The sequence below is a fragment of the Heterodontus francisci genome, chromosome 1 (genome assembly GCF_036365525.1).
Source record: "Heterodontus francisci isolate sHetFra1 chromosome 1, sHetFra1.hap1, whole genome shotgun sequence".
NCBI classification, from domain to species: Eukaryota; Metazoa; Chordata; class Chondrichthyes; order Heterodontiformes; family Heterodontidae; genus Heterodontus; species Heterodontus francisci.
In genome coordinates, this window is record NC_090371.1 from 146,018,009 (window position 1) to 146,039,844 (window position 21,836).

Below are 21,836 nucleotides of genomic sequence, written 5' to 3' on the forward strand. Positions count from 1 at the left end.
ACGGAGACATATTCCAAAAAAAAAACAGTTGTACAGTGTGTTCCAAAGCTAAATCCTGGTGGAAGTGGAACCCAGGCAACTGTCTAAAAATTGAGATCCCAGCAACAATCAATTGTAAATGGGATAGATTTTCAACAGATCTAGCAGTGCAAAACTGGGCATCCATGAGGCGCTGTGGGCCATCAGCAGCAGCAGAATAGTACTCAACCACAATCTGTAACCTCATGGCCCAGCATATCCCCCACTCTACCATTTGATGGCGGCAGGAAGAGTGGCAAGTTTAAATTCTAAGCCTTTCATCCATTCTTCTATCAACTGAGCCATTTTGCAACAAAATGCTGGAGCAAAATCCCTCCCCTACCACAATCCCACCACCTTCCTCCTCCCTCCTGCCTCCCACTGCCATACACACACTACAACCTACCTAAAGTATGGAAATTATGAAATGTGGATTTCAAATGGAATCTGCACGGGAGCTAGTTGGTGATTAGAAGTTCCACTCTACTGCATCCCGGGTAGAACAATTGCCTGCTAGGAACCTTTAAGCTTTACAATCTATTTCATGTACTATGGTACCAGACCTTCAATGTGCCATTCACTCTGATTCTCTATCTCAAAAGGTGTACACAGTTTATCAGGCATTTAGTTCTGCTTTGTCTTGAAAAATGAAGATTGGCCTGAGGCTGGTCCTCGAGGAGTTTCCTTGATGCCTGTGAAACCTGTTGCTAAATGTTATGTTGTAAATGCTTTTATATTGGGATTGTGCTGTCAGTTCCAAAAATATGGTTCTCATGCAGCCTGCGGCAGGCGCAAAGTAAACCTACTAGATGAGCTAAGGCTTGCAACAAGGAAGTCCCAATTAAAAGAAAAGGTCCCTCTGACATCAATATAAAAGCAGCTTTATAAAGGATCCATTTTGATTATCATAGACTTTTTGTTTAATTTCCAAAAGCAACTTCTGATATTAATTTGTTCTATTTGGATTTCAAAGTAAAGGATGGATTACCCTGTATCTTGACACTGGAGTTAAGCAGTTGAATAAACGGGAGCTTGTGAAAATTCATCCACTGTCCCAGATTGAGCTAGCTAGTTGAAGAAACTATTGGGAAAATCAGGTGGTAAGGTCAACTGTCATCTCAATGTCCCAGCCTTAATTTATGGCTGCGTTTGCTGACAATGCAACCACTAGGTGGCGCAGTACTTGCACATGTGCAAAAGCTGTCTCATGCACTGAAATGTCACTAACTGCAATGTTTTTGGCAGCCGCCAGTAGTAAAGATGGCGCTGCTCAATTTATCACAAAAACAAATGAAACCCAAATGCCCACAGTGGCTGCGATTGCTGCCTCCATCCCACCCCCAACCGTATCCCGCTCCCTCCTGCCATCGTACTTCTCTTTGGTACTGCCTCCTGCGCCCGTCTGCTCGCCGCTTGCTCCACGCATCGCCACTTCTCCCACCTCAGCCACTTGCGCCCCACTTCACTCCCCCCGCCACAACCCCCCCCACCTGTGGGTCACTCGCTCCCAGCCTTGCTGCTTCATCCCCTCTGCACTGCCTCTACTCCCTGCTCCTCACAAATTTGGTATCGACATTGCCAGTCTGCAAGAAATCAGATTAGACGACACAGGGGCTATTCAGGAGGCTAATTACACCTTAAACTGGCATGGAAAGACTGCTGAAGATCGCTGTGAGCATACTTAGACTTTGCAGTGAGCAATCAGCTGACACAGTCAATTGAGCCACCAGTAGCAACCTCAGAGCACCTCACCTCCCTGCGGTTATCATCCGATGGTGGCACCGTCAACATCATACGCGTCTAGGCCCCAACTCTGAACGCCAGCATCTCGGATAAAGAAAATTTCTATGACTCCCTAGGTGACGTTCTGAGGAACATCCCAAATGGCAAGAGGCTATCCATCCTGGGTGACTTCAAAGCATGTGTTGGGGCAGACAGTGATTCATGGCCAACATGCCTCGGTCGTCATGAGGTGGGCAAGATCAATGATAGTGCACAATGCCTTATTGAACTTTGTGCCCTGAATGAACTCTGCATCACCCATACCTTATTCCAGGGCAGACATCACCACAAGGTATCATGGCGTCACCCAAGATCCGGTCATTGGCACCGAGACCTAGTCATCACGAGGAGGCATGATCTGCCCAGTGTTCTTCCCACCCGCACCTACTGTAGTGCAGATTGCAACACCGACCACTCTCTTATCAGCAGCAGAGTAAAGGTGCATTCCCGAAAGTTCTACAGCTCCAAACACAACGGCCTGCCATGCATCAATATCACTTGCAGAAGCAATGATGCCAAATACCAGCACTTCGCACAGTCACTAGAATGCTTGCTACCCACCCAAGCCTAAATCGGAAGCACCAATGCCGGCATTGATGAAGCTTGGAAGTCACTAAGCTCAATCATCTATGAAGCAGCAGAAGCATTATTTGGTAAAGGTGGAACCCACAACAAGGGCTGGTTTGAGACCGACTCAGCTGTGATGATATCTGTCATTGATGCAAAAAATAAAGCTTACATGATGCACAACATAAACCCAACAGCTAAGACACTCCATGACCTGAAAGTAGCCAAGACAGCCATGCAAAGAAGAAGGAGATACTGTGCAAACAAACACTGGATCAGCTTATTTCAAGAAATCCAAATTGCATGTGACAAAGGAAATCTATGAGCTATGTACAAAGGGATCAAGAGGGTGTTTGGCCCTGCCATCACCAAAGTTGCTCCCCTGAAGTAAGCAGATTTTTTAAAAATTCATTCGTGGGATGTGGGCGTCGCTGGCTTGGCCAGCATTTATTACCCATCCCTAATTGCCCTTGAACTGAGCGGCTTGCCAGACCATTTCAGAGGGAAGTTAAGAGTCGAGCACATTGCTGCAGGTCTGGAGTCACATGGATGCCAGACCAGGTAAGGAGAGCAGATTTCCTTCCCTAAAGGACATTAGTGAACCAAATGAGTTTTTAAAACAATCAACAATGGTTTCATGGTCACCATTAGACTAGCCTTTTAATTCCAGATTTATTAGATGGTGTAAACAGATGTCCCGCTGGGCTGAACACTGCTGTGAGCTGTACTCCTGCGAGTCGGACATCTCCCAGTCTGCACTTGACACTCGCCCGAAACTTCCTGTTATGGATGAGTTAGATGAAGAACCCTCATCATTGGAGTTCAAGAAGGCCATAGACCACCTAGCAACAGAGGGGCACGATGCAAGGGCAGAATCCCAACCGTATTTCTTATGCATGGAAAGTCCCATCTATTGCCACACCTTTATTACCTTCTCCTTCTATGCTGGAAAGTAGGTTTTGTTCCGCAGGAGATACTTGATTGCAAAATCATTACACTATACAAAAACAAAGGCAACAGAAGAGACTGTGGTATCATGGGGAAGGCCTTTGCTAGGATCATACTTAAAGGACTTCATTAATGTGCAGACCAAGTGTACCCAGAAGCACAGTGCGGTTTCCGTGCCAGCAGATCTACTGTGGACAGGATTTTCTCCATACACCAGTTATAAGAGAAGTGTAAGGAACAGAGTATACCCCGTTACCTTACGTTTGTAGATCTCACTAAGGCACTCAACATCGTCAGCAGAGGTCTACAAGAATTTGGGAAAAAATGGCTGTCCACCAAAGCTCCTCCGTCTCATCCACTACTTCCAGGACAACATGCACGGCGTTGTACAGTTTGCTAACTCTACTTCTAACAGTTTAGGAATGGAGTGAAACAGGGTTGTATCCTAGCCCCCACCCATTTGGCATCTTCTTCTCCATGCTCCTGACCTTCGCCTTCCCTGCAGATATGGAAGGAGTCTACTTGCACATTAGGTCAGATGGCAAGCTCTACAATCTATCAAGACTGAAAGCGAAGACAAAAACACATCACGTCCTGATCAGAGAACTCCTCGATGCTGATGATACTGCGCTAGTCACTCACATGGAAACTCAGCTAAAAGGACTCAAAAACTTTATCAACTTTGCTTCCAATTTCCACCCTTCTCTCACCTTTACATGGTCCATCTCCGACACTTCCCTTCCCTTCCTCGACTTCTCTTCCTCCATCTCTGTCCACTAATATTCATTACAAGCCCATCGACACCCACAGCTACCTCGACTACACTTCTTCACAGCCTGTAAGGACTCCATTCCATTCTTCCAGTTTCCCCGCCTCGGACGCATCTGTTCTGATAATGCAACCTTCCACAACAGCACTTCTGATATGTCTTCCTTTCTCTTCAACTGAGGATTCCTCCCCACTGTGGTTGACAGGGCCCTCAACCATGTCTGGCCCATTTCCCACACTTCTGCCCTCATGCTTTCCCCTCCCTCCCAGAATCGCGACAGGGTTCCCCTTGTCCTCACTTTCCACCCCACCAGCCTCCACATCCAAAGGATCAGCCTCCGCCATTTCTGCCACCTCCAACGTGATGTCAACACCAAATGTATCTACCTCTCCCCTCCCCTGTCAGCACTCCGAAGGGATCATTCTCTCCGTGACACCCTGGTCCGTTCTCCATTACCCCTGACACTTGTCCCCTTCCCATGGCACCTTCCCACGCAATTGCAGGAGGTATAATACCTGCCCTTTTACCTCCTCTCTCCTCACTATCCAAAGCCCCAAACACTCCTTTTGGGTGAAGCAGCGATTTACTTGTCCTTCTTTCAATTTAGTATACTGTATTCGTTGCTCACAATGCGGTCTCCTCTACATTGGGGAGAACAAATGCAGATTGGGTGACCGCTTTGCTGAACACCTCCGCTCAGTCCGAAAGCATGATCCCTAAGCTTCCGGTTGCTTGCCATTTCAATACTCCCCCCTGCTCTCATGCCAACATTTCTGTCTTTGGCCTGCTCCAGTGTTCCAGTGAACATCAGTGCAAGCTAGAGGAGCAGCACCTGATCTTTCGATTAGGCACTCTACGGCCTTGCGGACTGAACATTGAGTTCAATAACTTCAGAGCATGACTGGCCTTTTTTCAATAATTTATTTTGTAACTATGTGCCTGCTTTTCATGTAGTCAGAGCTGCTCATTATTCCACTATTAACGGTCTCTCTGGACTAATGCTTTGTCTTTCACTGCAAACATTAACACACGCTTTGCCTTTGTCCCAGGTCAGCTTTGTTATTTAAGCTCCCTCTGCCCTATCAAACACCTTCCCCTTTGTTCTCTCACCCACCGCCCTCCCCCTCACTTGCTTAAAACCTAATTCTTTTCTAACCTTTGCCAGTTCTGATGAAAGGTCACTGACCTGAAACATTAACTTTGCTTCTCTCCCACAAATGCTGCCAGACCTGCTGAGTATTTCCAGCACTTTTTTTTTTGTTTGGTACAAACACTCATAGACTATCTCCCGTGCCTGTAACTTGTTCTCCTTGACTATAAGCGACAAGAAAACAGTGGTCATGGGACAAGGTGTTGGATCTCCACCCCTGATCACACTAAATAACACTCCACATCAAGTGGTTAGCAAATTCTGCCACATTGGGTCCACGTGACAGACAATTTGTCCCTTGATGCAGAGCTCAATGCATGCATAGGGAAAGCAGCTACCACCTTTGGCGAACTTGCAAAATACACATGGAATAACACCAAGCTGACCGTTAGGACCAAGATGGTGGTTTATAAGGCCTGTGTACACAGTACCTTGCTGTATGGGTGTGAAACATGGGCGACTTACAACTACCAGGAAAAGAAGCTCAATAATTTCCATCTTCGCTGTCTGCTGCGCATTATGGATATCTCCTGGCAACTCAAAATTCACAAATGCAGCAGTCCTCTCAGAGGCAGAGCTCCATAGCACATTGACACTAATCAAATAGAGACGGCTTCGGTGTATCGGACATGTCCGTAGGATGGAAGATGGTTGCATACCCAAGGACCTTCTGTATGGTGAAGTAGCTGGGGCCAGATGACCCATGGGGCATCCAAAGCTCTGCTTCAAGGATGTGTGCAAGCGTGACATGAAGGTCCTAAATGTCGACTATCATGCTTGGGAGTCACTAGCTACTGAAAGAGGGAAATGGCAACACATCCTGTGGACTCTGCGCACTACCGCAATGACTAGTTGCTACAGCAGCTTGGCAACAGGCGACAATGTCAAAAGCGACAACTCACAGCATCACTTGGCAGCTTCATGTGCAGCACTTGTCGCTGAACCTGCCTCTCAAGGATTGGCCTTCACAGCCATCAACAAAGATACAACAAGAGAAGATACCCCACTTAAATGGATTGTTTGCTGTGTGTCCATCATCTTTCATAGATGGAAGGAGGCCAATTTACCAATGGCCAACGAGTGACTAAAACTCTTGGGAAATAAGCAACGTCCATTAGGGATTGATTTGGCTGCTAAATGATATGCCAGGTAATGAAAATTTGAAACAAATGAGCCTGCAGTGCCAGATATGGTCATCCAATATATGAGTCAGGCATAGCAACACTCCAAGGCACTGTTGAATATTAAGGAGCTAGTCTTGCTGATTAATGGAACCCGGAGAGATAGGACTGCCACAGGGAGATGTCATTTCCCCCAAATTTGTTCCATATAACCTTTGATTTCTGGCAGCTGATTCTTTATGAGAATATAGGGCTGAATTTTACCAGCTCCTCGATGTCACAGGTCGCGCCAGGGGGAGCTGTTAAAATTCAGCAGGGAGAGGCCCGCCTCGATTCACGACGTCGTGAAAGGCCCACCGCATATTACCGGCGGCGGGGGGACCTCAGTGCGGCCCCCTAACCGCTTGGCAGCGGGCCCTTCATCTTAATATTCAAATTAACAATAAGGAGATGTAAATGAACTGACCTGCAGGCAGCAGCCATCCCATGCCGATTTTAGGGCCGCCGTTCGTACTCCGCGTGCCTTCGGAACTCCATACGGAGTTCTGAGGCAAGAACCTGGTGAGGAGGGGGGAGGAATAAAATTTTCAGGGTGGGAGGGGTGGAGGAGCAGGGTAAACATTTTATATTGGCTATGGGGATTGTGGGAAGGGGTTGAAGGGCAATGAGTGCGAAGTTTGGGGTTTAAAGGTTGGGACTGTCAAAATGGTTTCTCGGGGTGTGGGGGGGGAAACAAATTTATTGTGTGATCATTGTGGGGGTGGAAGTTGCTTTCATAGATCTTACCAAAGCCTTGGACCTCGTCAGCAGACGTGGTCTCTTCAGACTACTGGCAAAGATGTCCACCAAAGCTACTAGGTATCATCACCTCATTCCATGACAATATGAAAGGCACAATTCAGCATAGCGGTGCCTCATCAGACCCCTTTCCTATCCTGAGTGGTGTGAAACAGGGCTGTGTTCTCGCACCTACACTGTTTGGGATCTTCTTCTCCCTGCTGCTGTCACATGTGTTCAAGTCTTCTGAAGAAGGAATTTTCCTCCACACAAGATCGGATGGCAGGTTGTTCAACCTTGCCTGTCTTAGAGCGAAGACCAAAGTATGGAAGGTCCTCATCAGAGAACTCCTCTTTGCTGACGATGCTGCATTAACATCCCACACAGAAGAGTGTCTGCAGAATCTCATCGACAGGATTGCGGCTGCCTGCAACGAATTTGGACTTACCATCAGCCTCAAGAAAACGAACATCATGGGACAGGACGTCAGAAATGCTCCATCCATCAATATCAGTGACCACGCTCTGGAAGTGGTTCAAGAGTTCACCTACCTAGGCTCAACTATCACCAGTAACCTGTCTCTCAATGCAGAAATCAACAAGTGCATGGGAAAGGCTTCCACTGCTATTTCCAGACTGGCCAAGAGAGTGTGGGAAAATGGTGCACTGACACGGAACACAAAAGTCCGAGTGTTTCAAGCCTGTGTCCTCAGTATCTTGCTCTACGGCAGCAAGGCCTGGACAATGTATGTCAGCCAAGAGCGACATACCAATTCATTCCATCTTCGCTGCCTCCGGAGAATCCTTGGCATCAGGTGGCAGGACCGTATCTCCAACACAGTAGTCCTCAAGGCGGCCAACATCCCCAGCATATACACCCTACTGAGTCAGCGGCGCTTGAGATGGCTTGGCCATGTGAGCCGCATGGAAGATGGCAGGATCCCCAAGGACGCCTTGTACAGCGAGCTTTTCACTGGTATCAGACCCACCGGCCTCCATGTCTCCGCTTTAAAGACGTCTGCAAACGTGACATGAAGTCCTATGACATTGACCACAAGTCGTGGGAGTCAGTTGCCAGTGATCACCAGAGCTGGCAGACAGCCATAAAGGCAGGGCTAAAGTGTGGCGAGTCGGAGACTTAGCAGTTGGCAGGAAAAAAGACAGAAGCGCAAGGGGAGAGCCAACTGTGTAACAGCCCCAACAACCAATTTTATCTGCAGCGCCTGTGGAAAAGTCTGTCACTCTAGAATTGACCTTTACAGGCACTCCAAGTGCTGCCTCACAAACCATTGACTACCTCTAGGTGTTTACCCATTGTCTCTCGAGACAAGGAGGCCAAAGAAAGAGAATGTTTTTGCTGAAGGTTTAAAGTGCTGGTCCCTTTAAAAATTAAAATCTCGGCTAAGGGTTTAAAGCCCTTTAAAAATGGCGCCGGCGCCTGCACGGTGGCACCGGACGCCGCTGCCGGGAAACATGGATGCCATCCCCTCTACATCATTGGGGCGGCCGCTCTGTCCCTCTATTTAAATCAGCCCCATGTGTAATATTGCGGGGCTGTGCGGCAGCCCTTCCATGGCAGTAGGCTGCCACTCTCACAGTGCATCGCCACAGAGCGCAGTGCACTAATAAAATTCAGCCTATAAGTCTGGCAGCATTCAAGTAAAGCCCAGCAGTTAAAATGAGCAAAGCCTCCCTCTGCCACTTTCTGTCAAGCCACCTGCTTGCCCAGTCTCCAGGCTAAAACTCCCTGATTAAACTTACTGATGGCCTTTTGATCAAGAAGCATCTGGCTGACCAAAAAAAAGTTAGTCTTGCCCTCCAGCATCCACCTTTCCCCAGCACTCCCCCACACCCCCCACGACCACCTAAAGAGCTATGAGACAATAGCCTGAATCGTCTGGGTTGCTGTTATGTCAGCAGCAGTGAAATGTAGCAAGACATGTGTCCAATACACAGATTAACTCCTGACCTTAAACAAATTTCTAGCTGAGAGTAATTTACATCATTTTCGCAGTTCCCAGGTAATCTGGCCTGAGGGGACAAAGAGGGGAAGGGGCAGAGATTGCCTGCAGCAGGCCTCCAGTGTACATTGCTGTATAACATGTCTGGCAACCTTTGTGCTACTGGTTTAAATTGGAAAAAAACCTTTTAAAAATGTCTTCAAAGCCTATGCTCTGTGATTTACTGCTTTGACTTTTACATTTTAAAGGGTCCTTCTGCTGGGAGAGCAATGCTGAATTCCAAGGTGTACAGGCATCCCTTGGGTCCAACAACACTATGGTATGAACAACAGAAAATATGTCAGATGCACAGCATTTCAATATGGGTGCCAACATATTGTCCGACATATTGTATACTGCTTGTCACTTCCAGTGAAGAATCATGGAACTGACTGGAGCAATCAAGAAGCTGGAAGTTCTGTTCTCATTGCATTTCCAATTGTTTTCTGCTGGAATCATGCTGGCACATTGGTGAAACTCCAGCAGTACATCTAGGCTATTTTCCTTACCTGGCAAGCACAACAGAAATGTCAGCTCTTTGTATTCAAAGGTTGTTATTTTTGTTCTTGTTTGATAAGAAACATATAGTTAATTGTCAAGCTAAATGTTCATGTTCTTGAATTGTGTTGATACACCTTGATCCCAAGGGTGAACAGATGGTGTGCGCCAGCATCAGCCACACAGGTATTTCACCTCCTGCTGGTCCTCTGTATAATGTCTAATACCATTAGTCAGCATATACTGTTGTGTATTTCATCTTGTGTTCTCATTATCAACCCTCTCATTGAATTCTTAAAACCACAGCCGAAAAATACCCAGTCTGTTTTCTTGGATGTTGAATTGCCTAGAAATTATAAACATACAGCAACTAAGAATACTCAGAATATTCTTTATTTCATATTCCCACTGCGGTATGTATTTTCTACAAAGTGAATGCAGTTATAATTGTAGGAATTTTTTATGATCCAGAATTAGAAGGAGATGTGGAAAATGTTGTGAAAATGGATAGACTTTTTTTCAGGATTGTATTGGAGTCATAGAGTCATAGAGTTATACAGAACTGAAACAGGCCCTTTGGCCCATCGTGTCTGCACCAGCCATCAAGGCTATCTATTCTAATCCCATTTTCCTGCACTTGGCCCATAGCCTTGTATGCTATGGCATTTCAAGTGCACATCTAAATATTTCTTAAATGTTGTGAGGGTTCCTTCCTCTGCCATCACTTTAGGCAGTCTGTTCCAGATTCCGACCACCCTCTGGGTGAAAGATTTTTTCCTCAAATCCTCTTTAAACCTTCTGTCCCTTACCTTAAATCTATGCCCCCTGGTTATTGACACCTCCGTTAAGGGAAAAAGTTTCTTCCTATCTACCCTATCTATGCCCCTCATAATTTTGTCTACCTCAATCAGGTCCCCCCTCAGCCTTCTCTGCTCTAAGGAAAACAACCCTAGCCTATCCAGTCTCTCTTCATAGCTGAAATGCTCCAGCCCAAGCAACATCTGAGTAAATCTCCTGTGTGCCCTCTCCAGTGCGATCACATCCTTCCTATAGTGTGGCAACCAGGATTGTACACAGTACTCCAGAGTCAGTAGGTAGTTAGTCCAACAGAAAAGATGAATAAGTAATTCCAGCGGAGCAAGGTCATTTGGCCCGCTAGTTTATCCCTCCAGAAAAACCCTACAGTCACCCTACTTACCGACTAACTGCTTTTTAAAATAATGATTCATGTTTTTTGCCTCCATTGCTTTATCTGGGAGTCCATTCCAAATGATGAACACAATGTGAAGAACTTCCTAATATCAGTTCTAACTTTCTATCAATTTGAACACACAATTCCATTGTTTTACTCCTGTAATTTTGTTTAAAATAATTTTCTGAATCTATCTTTTCCATATCATTTTCTATTTTAAATACCTCCTTCAGTTCCCTCAATGCCTCCTTTCGAGGCTGAAAATCTCAATTCTCTCCAGTCTTTCCTCATTAACTGGACCTAAAAAATCACCCTCAGGGCTCTTTGCTATACTGCCTCCAGCACTTGTGTCTCAGGGACCAGAACTGGACACAGTGCTCACAGTCCAGTTTGACTGGAGCACTGTACAGTTTAATAGCAACTTCCACTAACTTGTGTTCTGCTGTGTTGGATATGTATTTGACCATTTGTTAGCTTTATGGATTGCTGCTCTGTATTGATTCACCATGCTGAACATCATGTCTAAGACACCTAGGCAGCTTTCAACTTTATCCTTAGTTATTTCAACAGCATTCAAGGAGTATACATGTTTGATATTTTTCCTTCCAATGTGTGCACTTTACATTCGTATGCATTATATTTTCTCTGACATTTTTTACCTACTTACAGGTTTTGTCTAAGGCCATGGCTCAGTTGGTAGCACACTTGCCTCTGAGTTAGATGGTTATGGATTTGAGTCCCACTCCAGAACTTGAGAACAAAAATCAAGGCTGACAATCCAGTGCAGTACTGAAGGAGTGCTGCACTGTCGGAGGTGCTGTCTTTAGGATGAGATGTTAACCAAGGCCCTGTCTGGCCTGTCAGTTGGCCATAAAAGATCCCACAGCACTATTTTGAAGAAGAGCAGGGGAGGTATCCCCAGTGTCCTGGCCAATATTTATCCCTCAATCAATATCATAAAATCAGATTATCTGCCCATTTTCATTTGTTTGTGGAAATTTGCTGTGTGTAAATTGGCTGTTGTATTTCCTGCATTACAACAGTGACTACACTTCAAAGGTATTTCATTGGCTGTAAAGTGTTTTGGGAAGTCTGCTCGTCACGAAAGGCACTATGTGTATATGCAAGTCTTTCTTTCTTTCCTACTTCATGCTCATAATTTCGGAACTTCCTTCTCCAATTCTGCTGTTTTGATATCATCTGTAAATTTTCATTGAGTTTCTGAATCCAAACATTGATGTAAATTAATTCGAATATTTTGAATGCAGTGGCGGGAGTTGGGAGGGGGAGGTGCGGCAGGGGCAGAAGGTCACTGATGTGACTAACAGAATTTCTAGTTATCTAGAGACACGGAGAGGATTTTAACTCAGAGCAGGTATCGGGTAGGTAACGTTGGTGCGAGGTTTAACCCACACAGCATCATCAGTTTGATGCATGGGCTGGTTTAACTCCCCAGACATTTCACCGCAGCTTGAAGGCCAATCGGAATTCAACGGTGGGGAAAGGGTTTTGACAAGCTCTTGCAGGTGGAAAATTGAGGGGCTCTTTTGTAGAAGTGGTTGAGACTATTCTCCTCTTCCTCCTCGCCCCACAGAAAGAAGCTTAACACTTATTTGTGGCCTCTTTGGTCTTCAGAGCAGTTTTCACTGAGTCATGGAGTCACAGAGTTATACAGCACAGAAACAGGCCCTTCGATTCATCGTGTCTGTGCCGGCCATCAAGCACTTAACTATTCTAATCCCATTTTCCAGCACTTGGCCCATAGCCTTGTATGCTATGGCGTTTCAAGTGCTCATCTAAATACTTCTTAAATGTTGTGAGGGTTCCTGCCTCTACCACCACTTCAGGCAGTGCATTCCAGATTCCAACCACCCTCTGGGTGAAATTTTTTTTCCTCAAATCCCCTCTAAACCTCCTGCCCCTTACCTTAAATCGATGCCCCCTGGTTATTGACCCTTCCGCTAAGGGAAAAAGTCTCTTCCTATCTAACCTATCAATGCCCCTCATAATTTTGTATACCTCAATCATGTACCCCCTCAGCCTTCTCTGCTCTCCAAGGAAAACAACCCTAGCCTTTTCAGTCTCTCTTCATAGCTGAAATGCTCCAGCCCAGGCAACATCCTGGTGAATCTCCTCTGCACCCTCACCAGTGCAATCACATTCTTCCTGTAGTGTGGTGCCCAGAACTGCACACAGTACTCCAGCTGTGGCCTACACAGCTCCATCATAACCTCCCTGCTCTTATATTCTATGCCTCAGCTATTAAAGGCAAGTATCCCATATGCCTTCCTAACCACCTTATCTACCTGTGCTGCTGCCTTCAGTGATCTATGGACAAGTACACCAAGGTCCTGCTAACCTTCTGTACTTCCTAGGGTCCTACCATCCATTGTATATTCCCTTGCCTTGTTAGTCCTCCCAAAATGCATCACCTCACACTTCTCAGGATTAAACTCCATTTGCCACAGCTCCGCCCATTTTACCAGCCCATCTATATCGTCCTGTAATCTAAGGCTTTCCTCCTCACTATTTACGACACCACCAATTTTCATGTCATCTGCGAACTTACTTATCATACCTCCTATATTCACATCTAAATCATTAATGTACACTACAAACAGCAAGGGTCCCAGCACCGATCCCCGTAGTACACCATTGGTCACAGGCTTCCACTCGCAAAAACAACCCTCGACCATTACCCTCTGTTTCCTGCCACCAAGCCAATTTTGGACCCAATTTGCCAAATTGCCCTGGATCCCATGGGCTCTTACCTTCTTAACCAATCTCCCATGCGGGACCTTACCAAAAGCCTTACTGAAGTCCATGTAGACTACACCAACTGCCTTACCCTCATCTACACATCTAGTCACCTCCTCGAAAAATTCAATCAAGTTAATTAGACACGATCTCCCCCTGACAAAGCCGTGTTGACTATCCCTGATTATTCCCTGCCTCTCCAAGTGGAGATTAATCCTGTCCCCCAGAATTTCTTCCAATAGTTTCCCAACTACTGATGTTAGACTCACCAGCCTGTAATTACCTGGTCTATCCCTGCTATCCTTCTTGAATAATGGTATCACATTTGCTGTCCTCCAGTCCTCTGGCACCTCTCCCGTGGCCAGAGAGGATCTGAAAATTTGTGTCAAAGCCCCTGCTATCACCTCCCTTGCCTCACATAACAGCCTGGGATACATCTCATCTGGGCCTGGGGATTTATCCACTTTTAAGCCCGCTAAAGCATCTCATACTTCCTCTCTTTCAATGTTAATATGTTCAAGTATATCGTAATCCCCCTCCCTGATCTCTACATCTACATCGTTGTTCTCCACAGTGAAAACAGATGAAAAGTAATCATTTAAAACCTCACCTATGTCCTCCGGCTCCACACACAGATTGCCACTTTGGTCCCTAATGGGCCCTACTCTTTCCTTGGTTATCCTCTTGCCCTTAATATACTTATAAAAAACCTTAGGATTTTCCTTTATATTGACCGCCAATGTTTTTTCATGTCCCCTCTTTGCTCTCCCAATTACTTTTTTAAGTACCCCCCTACACTTTCTTTACTCCTCTAATTCTACTGCTGTTTTCAGTGCTCCGAGTCTGAGCTGAGCAGCTGTGGTGGGTATCCCACTCAGACTGCAGTTGAAAGGTCATCTGATGGGCCTTGAAAATATGGGTGATGCCTTAACATTCGTGGTCACAATGGATAATATGATAGAGCATATCTTTAAAATGGTGAAAGTAATATTACAGAGAGGAATTTTACAGAATTTTTTTAACCTCTTATTGTCACTGGGTTTTTCTCTGGCACCTTTTTTTTACCTCTCCCAGGAGATTACATGGCTGTGGGTAAGCACCAGATTTGGGGGGATAGCGGGCAGGAAGTGTCCAGTGATGATGTTCCAGCCATCATGAGTGTGGGGCCTGCTTGGAGGGCCACCTGGTCAGTCATTTTCATATGTGGCTATTTATTTTGACGATGTTGCCTATGCTTATTGAATAATATTAGAATTTGTTTGACAGTCCTGATTACAGTTATTTCTCTGTTATTTCTTTTATTTTTCCTCCAAAAGTAATGCATTGTCATAATACAATTAATTTGTTTACCAAATTATATTATGCAACATCAGATGCTCATTGGCCCAAGAAGTTAAAAGAGAGAGCAGTATTGTTCCATGTTTAATTGAGTCTGAGCTCTGACATTTTTAATTATATTTGTTGTGAAGATTAATCTTTAGCAAACTTGCGACATCCTGGATACACAGCATTGTATCAGTCCTAACAAGTTAAATTGTTGATTCTGTAGTGTCAATACCTCTTTTGAGATCTTAATGGTAATCAAGTTGCTTATGGTTTGCAAAACTAAGCTAAGCACAGGTCTTTGATCATTAAGTATCCACTTCATCACAACTGGGAGAGTCACTTCATTGCCAGATCAAAAAGTATGTGGTTCAGTGCAGGCACATAGACAGACTATGTCATCACATGGACTACAACATTAGGGTAAATATGGTGTACTCACGATCCTATTGGGGAGCCATAGCCAAAAGAAGCATTGGTCAGAAATAAAGCTATAGTACTAGTGTTTCTTCTCTGTTGCATTTAAGTGTGGCTTCCCAGTGCAATGAATGATTGCAAATGTCTTTCCAACTGTTGGACTCAGATTTCTATTCAGTCTGAATTATACATTCAGTTTGCTCTCTCTGCTATCTGTTAGATTTGAATAGTGTATTGAATTTGACAGTCTCAATCTAGTCTCTAAAGCTCTACAATACAAAAAAGACAATAATTCATCTCTAGTTTGCATTAATTTGTCAATCATAGTGCTGGCGCTAGTAATGGAAAAGTTGTGATGGTGCTGTAAACGTTTTTTACCAAGATTGTTATTTTTCTTTTTGTTGCATTTGCTGCATTAGATGGCATTACAACAGCATATATGGAGGGACAGATGTGATAAGGACAGATGACTCACAACTGCTGGTGGTAACTGAAAGCACAGAAAGACTTGGAGAGATTGTGATGGTCAGAAATTTTCCACAAACTAATGTGAGCGATGAATTGTGTATTTGAAAGTCTGCATACGAGGGACAGTCTTGCATGTCCCTTTAAGAAAGTCCGACAAACCACAGAAGTGGAGCATGTAACTTGATTGTTCATATTCTGTGCACACTTTGGTTTGATGCACAATATTGTGCGGCAGCTACGGAGCTGTGGTGGAGTGCACTGTTTAAGAATTTTAAATGCAAAGTGTTTCTTTACTCAATTGAATCAATCTTCAGATAACTGACAGGTCGACTATTGCAAAATTGCCAATGTATTAAACACTGTGTTAAATGTATGAACTGGCATTATTAATGTCTAAATCAACTTGATGCCTGGACTGCTATTTATTGCATGCTGGTAAATCTGTGTAAAAACTACCAATAGCCTGATTATAGTCTGCAGCTGTTTTGTACAGGTAATCTTTCATCCTGATCTGCTGAATTTCTAGCATAAATTGAATTATTGGGCAGGATTTTTGTTTTGAAGTCGGGACCCCGACATCGGGATCATTGCCAGGTCTAGACCCTGCAAGGCATGAGCGTGCCACACAAAATGTAATAGGAGGTCCTCCAGCAGTGAGAAAGCTGCAGTCTGCCATTGTAGGTAAGGGAGAGAGAGCCACAAATTGCCTATGAAGGAGGGATCCCCCACAAGCCCTCATTTTACAAGGCATCCTCCCCGCACGGCAAAGGCCCCCCTCGCCACTGGTAAGATCCCATCAGTGGTGGGAAGAAGCCCTTAATTGTCCATTAATAGGCCACATAAGGGCCTCAATTGGCCTCTGGGCGGGAAGGCCATCGTCGACATATCCTGCCTTGGGGAAGATTGCTGGGCGATGCGGAGGCAGCGTGCCCTCCGCCTCACCGTCACCTCCCCCACCCGCCAAGATACTCGCCATGCCCCCCTGCATCCAACCCCACCTCAGGGGACCTCACAAAATGCCGGCCTTCATTTTGTATCTTATAATTATTTAGAGAACTTGAAAAAAAATCAGTGGCCAATATCATTAATGTCTTCAGAAGTGCTTTTTAGTTTAGTGATACAGCACTGAAACAGACCCTTCGGCCTACCGAGTCTGTGCCGACCATCAACCATCCATTTATACTAATCCTACACTAATCCCGTATTCCTACCACATCCCCACCTGTCCCTATATTTCCCTACCACCGACCTATACTAGGGGCAATTTATAATGGCCAATTTACCTACCAACCTGGTTAACCCACGCAGACACAGGGAGAACTTGCAAACTCCACACAGGCAGTACCCAGAATTGAACCCGGGTCACTGGAGCTGTGAGGCTGCGGTGCTAACCACTGCGCCACTGTGCCGCCCATTGTTCACAGCCCAACACATTAAATAATGACTGTGTGGACTGGCTACATTACAGGCAGGTGGTGAAAATGTCAACATCAATGCATTCAGGATTTTACATTAAGTTGGTTTTGCGTGCATGGCCTTGTTGCTGGCACAGAATTTACGAAAAGTCTGCTCAAAATATAGCATTTAATGGAACTGAAACAGAAAGAGTTTAATTGGAAATAAAGTGATGAAATTCCCTCCTCTATAAAATAAGCATGTGTAGGCATTCAAAACGTGCACAAACGTGTAAAGCATGAATTTCCCATGTTACGTAATACCTGGAACGGTTTTTACAGCAACACTTAGCATTGTTTCACAATATTCCTCACTGGGAAATATTATACAGAGTAATATAATGCACAAAGTAACAATATAGGAAATTACTGCTTTGCAGTTGGTTAGTGGAAAAGGGCGACCATTCACGTAAAGCCGGATGGTTAAGAAGAAATAGAAATGAGACACGTTTATTCAAACATCACAGGGCTGCAGGAGGGTAAAACTGATGATCAGGGATGCAGACCGGACTGATGGGCGTTTCATGGCTTCACACAGTCAACACCTTATTGAATGAAAGTAAATACTTCAGTCCCTCCAATATATGGCAAACTGGAACTAACCCAGTTTCATTTACTGTTCGGTCATTTCACTTTCTCCGTGCTCCTGTAAAAATAAAAGTGCTGTGGATATTTTTTCACAAATTACTAAAAAGCACAAATAGTAATCCATAATGCCACTAGATTATTTAACACAGGACATTTAGCACCAGATAGTTACTCATTTTTCATGCCAGAATGTCTAGTGGAACAAATATATTCCATCAATTTCAAGCCAATGAAATAAATAATTGTGACAATTTAACATTCCTCAAAGATACTGTAGTTGAAAAGCCTGTCAATTCATAAAGAACAACTTTTTTTAAAATTCAAAGTAAGCTACAATTGCACCTTCTTTGGCTATGTCTGAATGACTGAAATTTATGTTTAATGCCATAATATTGTAAATGCATCCAGACGCGCTAAATGCAAATTTCCTTGATCTTTTTTGCCATAACAAAGACCAGCAAAGGTGCAAAGTGCTAAAATCAAGGAAATTCAAGGTCAAAGTGTTTTCAGTTTGCTGCCCTTTAATCAGTTATTGTTCTGGAATAAATTTTCTGCTCCGTGCGTGAGTTCCACGTAGCCCACAATATGAACAGGCACTCACTTAATGTGGTGGAAATCCAGAGGTTCTGGTGTGATCTCATGTGTGTTATAAATTGTAAAGCAATTGAGCAGCTGACTGCTTTTGTCATCAATTTACTCGAAATTGAACTTTTCGCCTTCGTGAGGTAAGTCCAATTCCAAAGCTCCTAGCTGCTGGCCTCTCCTTTCCAGAATCCCATTGATCTCCAAATAGATGGCTGAGGCTCAGCTCTGTTACCATCTGTTTTATGCTAAGCAACTGAGACTGCAACTCCCAGTGTGCACAAGATGTGACCATGAACAATTAAGTAACTAAGGGCCATATTTCCCTCTCCATGAAAGCTATTCCCTAAAGAAAATTAGTAAACATGGAAGCAAGAACAGTAAACAATGGTAATGAACACTTCTTCCATGTTCACAGCTGCTTAGAGTCTAGCTCAGATGCTAAAGTGCGTTTGCAGAAATTAACTTTCCAAAAAATTGCTTATTAAGGCCCGGTTAAAGGTTAATCAAGTGAGAATTGAACTTTTTTTTATAGCGATATGGAATAATGGCATGTTTTCTTAATATTAGACAGAATATTAAAAATAACTGTAATAAATACTTTTTAAAATTAAGTAGCCTGAATAAAACATATTTTTCCCAACAGAAATTTAATAAGCTCTGCAATAACACACCATTGATAGCAGTGGGAATACTTTAATAACTGTGCAGTCTTCATTCCAAGTGATTCAATTGAATATTAATGACCGTGATGTGTAACCAGTGAAGACAGACAGATGATCAATAATATTTATCTGAAATCCACTGTATGAAACTTAGTGACGGCCTTTTGGCATATCGCTGGCTTCAGGTCAAATAGGGCAACTGTCTTGAACTATACTTTCCATTTACGAAAACATACAGTCAGCATTTATCCATCGATACATAATGGAAGCTAAATACAAAATGATGAAATATAGGGGAGTATTTTGTCAGGTTCTGTTCCTAGCAGCTCACTCAATAGGGTGTGAATCAGAGGTAATGAATTATTGAGCTCTGTACACCCAATTTTCTGATGATTAATGTTAATGACCAGAAAATTGGGAGCTCCACAAATCAGATGTGCTGACCTGTATGCTTGACCGTCCAGATCGTGCTTCCATTGATTGACATTTGCAAAATTTAACATATATAATTCCAAAATAAAAGTCACTCTTCAATATGATGGGAGATTTCCAGCATTACTTAATAATAGTCCTGAAGTGAATCATCCTTTGCAGTGAAATAACAGGAGCAGACTTTCTTCTTTCACTCTTGGTGTAAGTAATACACTGGGTGGAAAGTATAAAGGAAAATTGGGCAGATAGGATCACATGACTGTAATGGAGTTCACCCTTTATTCCACCTCTTGAGTAGACAAGACACATAAAGCTGTCTCATTATAGATAAGGTGTGATCTTGATCTATTATCATAATGTATTATACATCCTTAATTAATAGATAATGGGATAGATTTTGACTTTGTGAGATAGAGTAAAGTAAGTGATAGCAAATTGACTGCCTGTTTTGCATCTGTTATGAACACTGCACTTTGTAGTATGGTATATTTTAAAAGCTTTGATCTTTAATGCAGTGTAAAGTCTGCCCAGAGACAAGCCAGGGATCTTAGCTGAGAACAAGGAACCTAGATCAAAGACCATTTTAAAAGCAGGAATGGGCAATGGCTTTGCTCTCCCAGGCTCACAGACTTAAACAGGGAACCAGAGGCTCTAAAATGCAAATTCGAACTGCAATTTTAATCACCTGGAAACAAAGGAAGGCCCGGGTGGTTTTGCTATGGTTAGACATGGGGCAGAGTTTTGTTCCGCCCTTGGAGGCAGGCACAGAAGCAGGGGGCAAACCAAATGCAGGGGGTGCTGATCCTGACATCGCCCAGGCCCCCTGTCATTCAATCTGGGACAAGGAAGGGTGACGACAGCCTTGTTGCCCCAACCGAATTGAGGCCCTTAAGTGATCAGTTAATAACCTCTTAAGGGCCTCTTCCTGCCTCCACTTCAATTTTGTGGAAGGCGAAGGGCCCACCACTGCTGGAAGACATCGGCAGGTAAAGCCTGGCAGCCTCCTAGCGGGGTTGTGGGGCTCCTCCTTTGGGTGCTATCCAGAGCCCCCTGAGGGCCCCACCATCAGCAATCACTGCCCCCCCCTCCCCGAAAGTCATCCCGCACCGTCACCAACCTCCCCCCACCCTGTCGCCAGGGCCTGCCTAAATGGCCCCGGTGACCCCGAACCCACTAATCTGTGCCGGGGTCTCCTACATTCTTTGATGCTGCAGGGCCTCCTGCAATAGCGGCAGTCACCACTGGACCCAGTGGCACTGCCGGTACTTCAGAGCTGCTGACCTTCCAATTGGCCGGTAGCTCTGGAGGCAGGAGCTCATCCCTTAAAGCGACGGCATCCCCGATGGCAGGCAGTTATTTGGCCAACCGTCATTAAATGGCTTCAGGGATCTGACAGAGGGCCAAGGCGGTGTCTCCTCCCTCCTTCCAGCTTGCCGCCGGGACCCCCATTGCCAGAATAAAATGCAGGCCAAGGTCTCTGAGTATTGAAAAAGGCAAACGACAATTTACTTTTGATCTAGAGAAATTCAGCAGGCTTTCCTGGGTCTGGGGGCTGAAAGAAAGAAAGGAAGAGCAGCAAAGAGAGCTGTGCAGCCAAAAGAGCGAGAGAAACGTTGCTCTCAGATCACCGATACAGCAAAGGCTGGTTTGAAAGTTGTGGTTTGCAGAGAAAAGACCAACGGGGTCACCAATTATTCACAAAAGACCAGTCGAATGTGCTCGGGAGCAGGTAGTGAAGAAAAAGTTGATTTTGAGAAGGACACTGGGAGATCCAACCCATTGCAACTGGGATAAGTTTGGGACTTTTAACTGCAAGGGTACCTTTTTGGTGAGAACACTGTGTAACATATAAATGTGGTATGGGGTTTTCAAGTGTATTAATAGGTTAATGGGAAATGCCTTTCCCTGTAATTTAATTTATTAGCTTCCTACGAAGTACTGTTTGATTAATGTTGATTTTTAGTTTAGTAGTTATAGTAAAAGTCTTAAAATGTGAAATCTTGTCATGTAATACTTGAATTGGTCTGGGGAGTTCATAGCTCATGTTTTAAAGTTAATGGTCTCTTTGCTGAGGTCGTAGCACGTCTCTCCAGATTTATATTTCCATTGAAGTCAAAGGGAGGTGAAATTGGTCTACACCAACAGCATGAAACGGGCTCATAGTGAATCAGCAGCTGAGTTCTACTGGGCCCAATTTTCTTTCCACTGAAGTTCACAGAACAACAGTTCAAAATTTTTTTGGAGATTTGTTTCCTAGAGTCACTGTCACTTTCACTTGGTTTGAAATGAAAAATCTGGGCTATATTTTCCAAGTCAATGAAAAATAAAA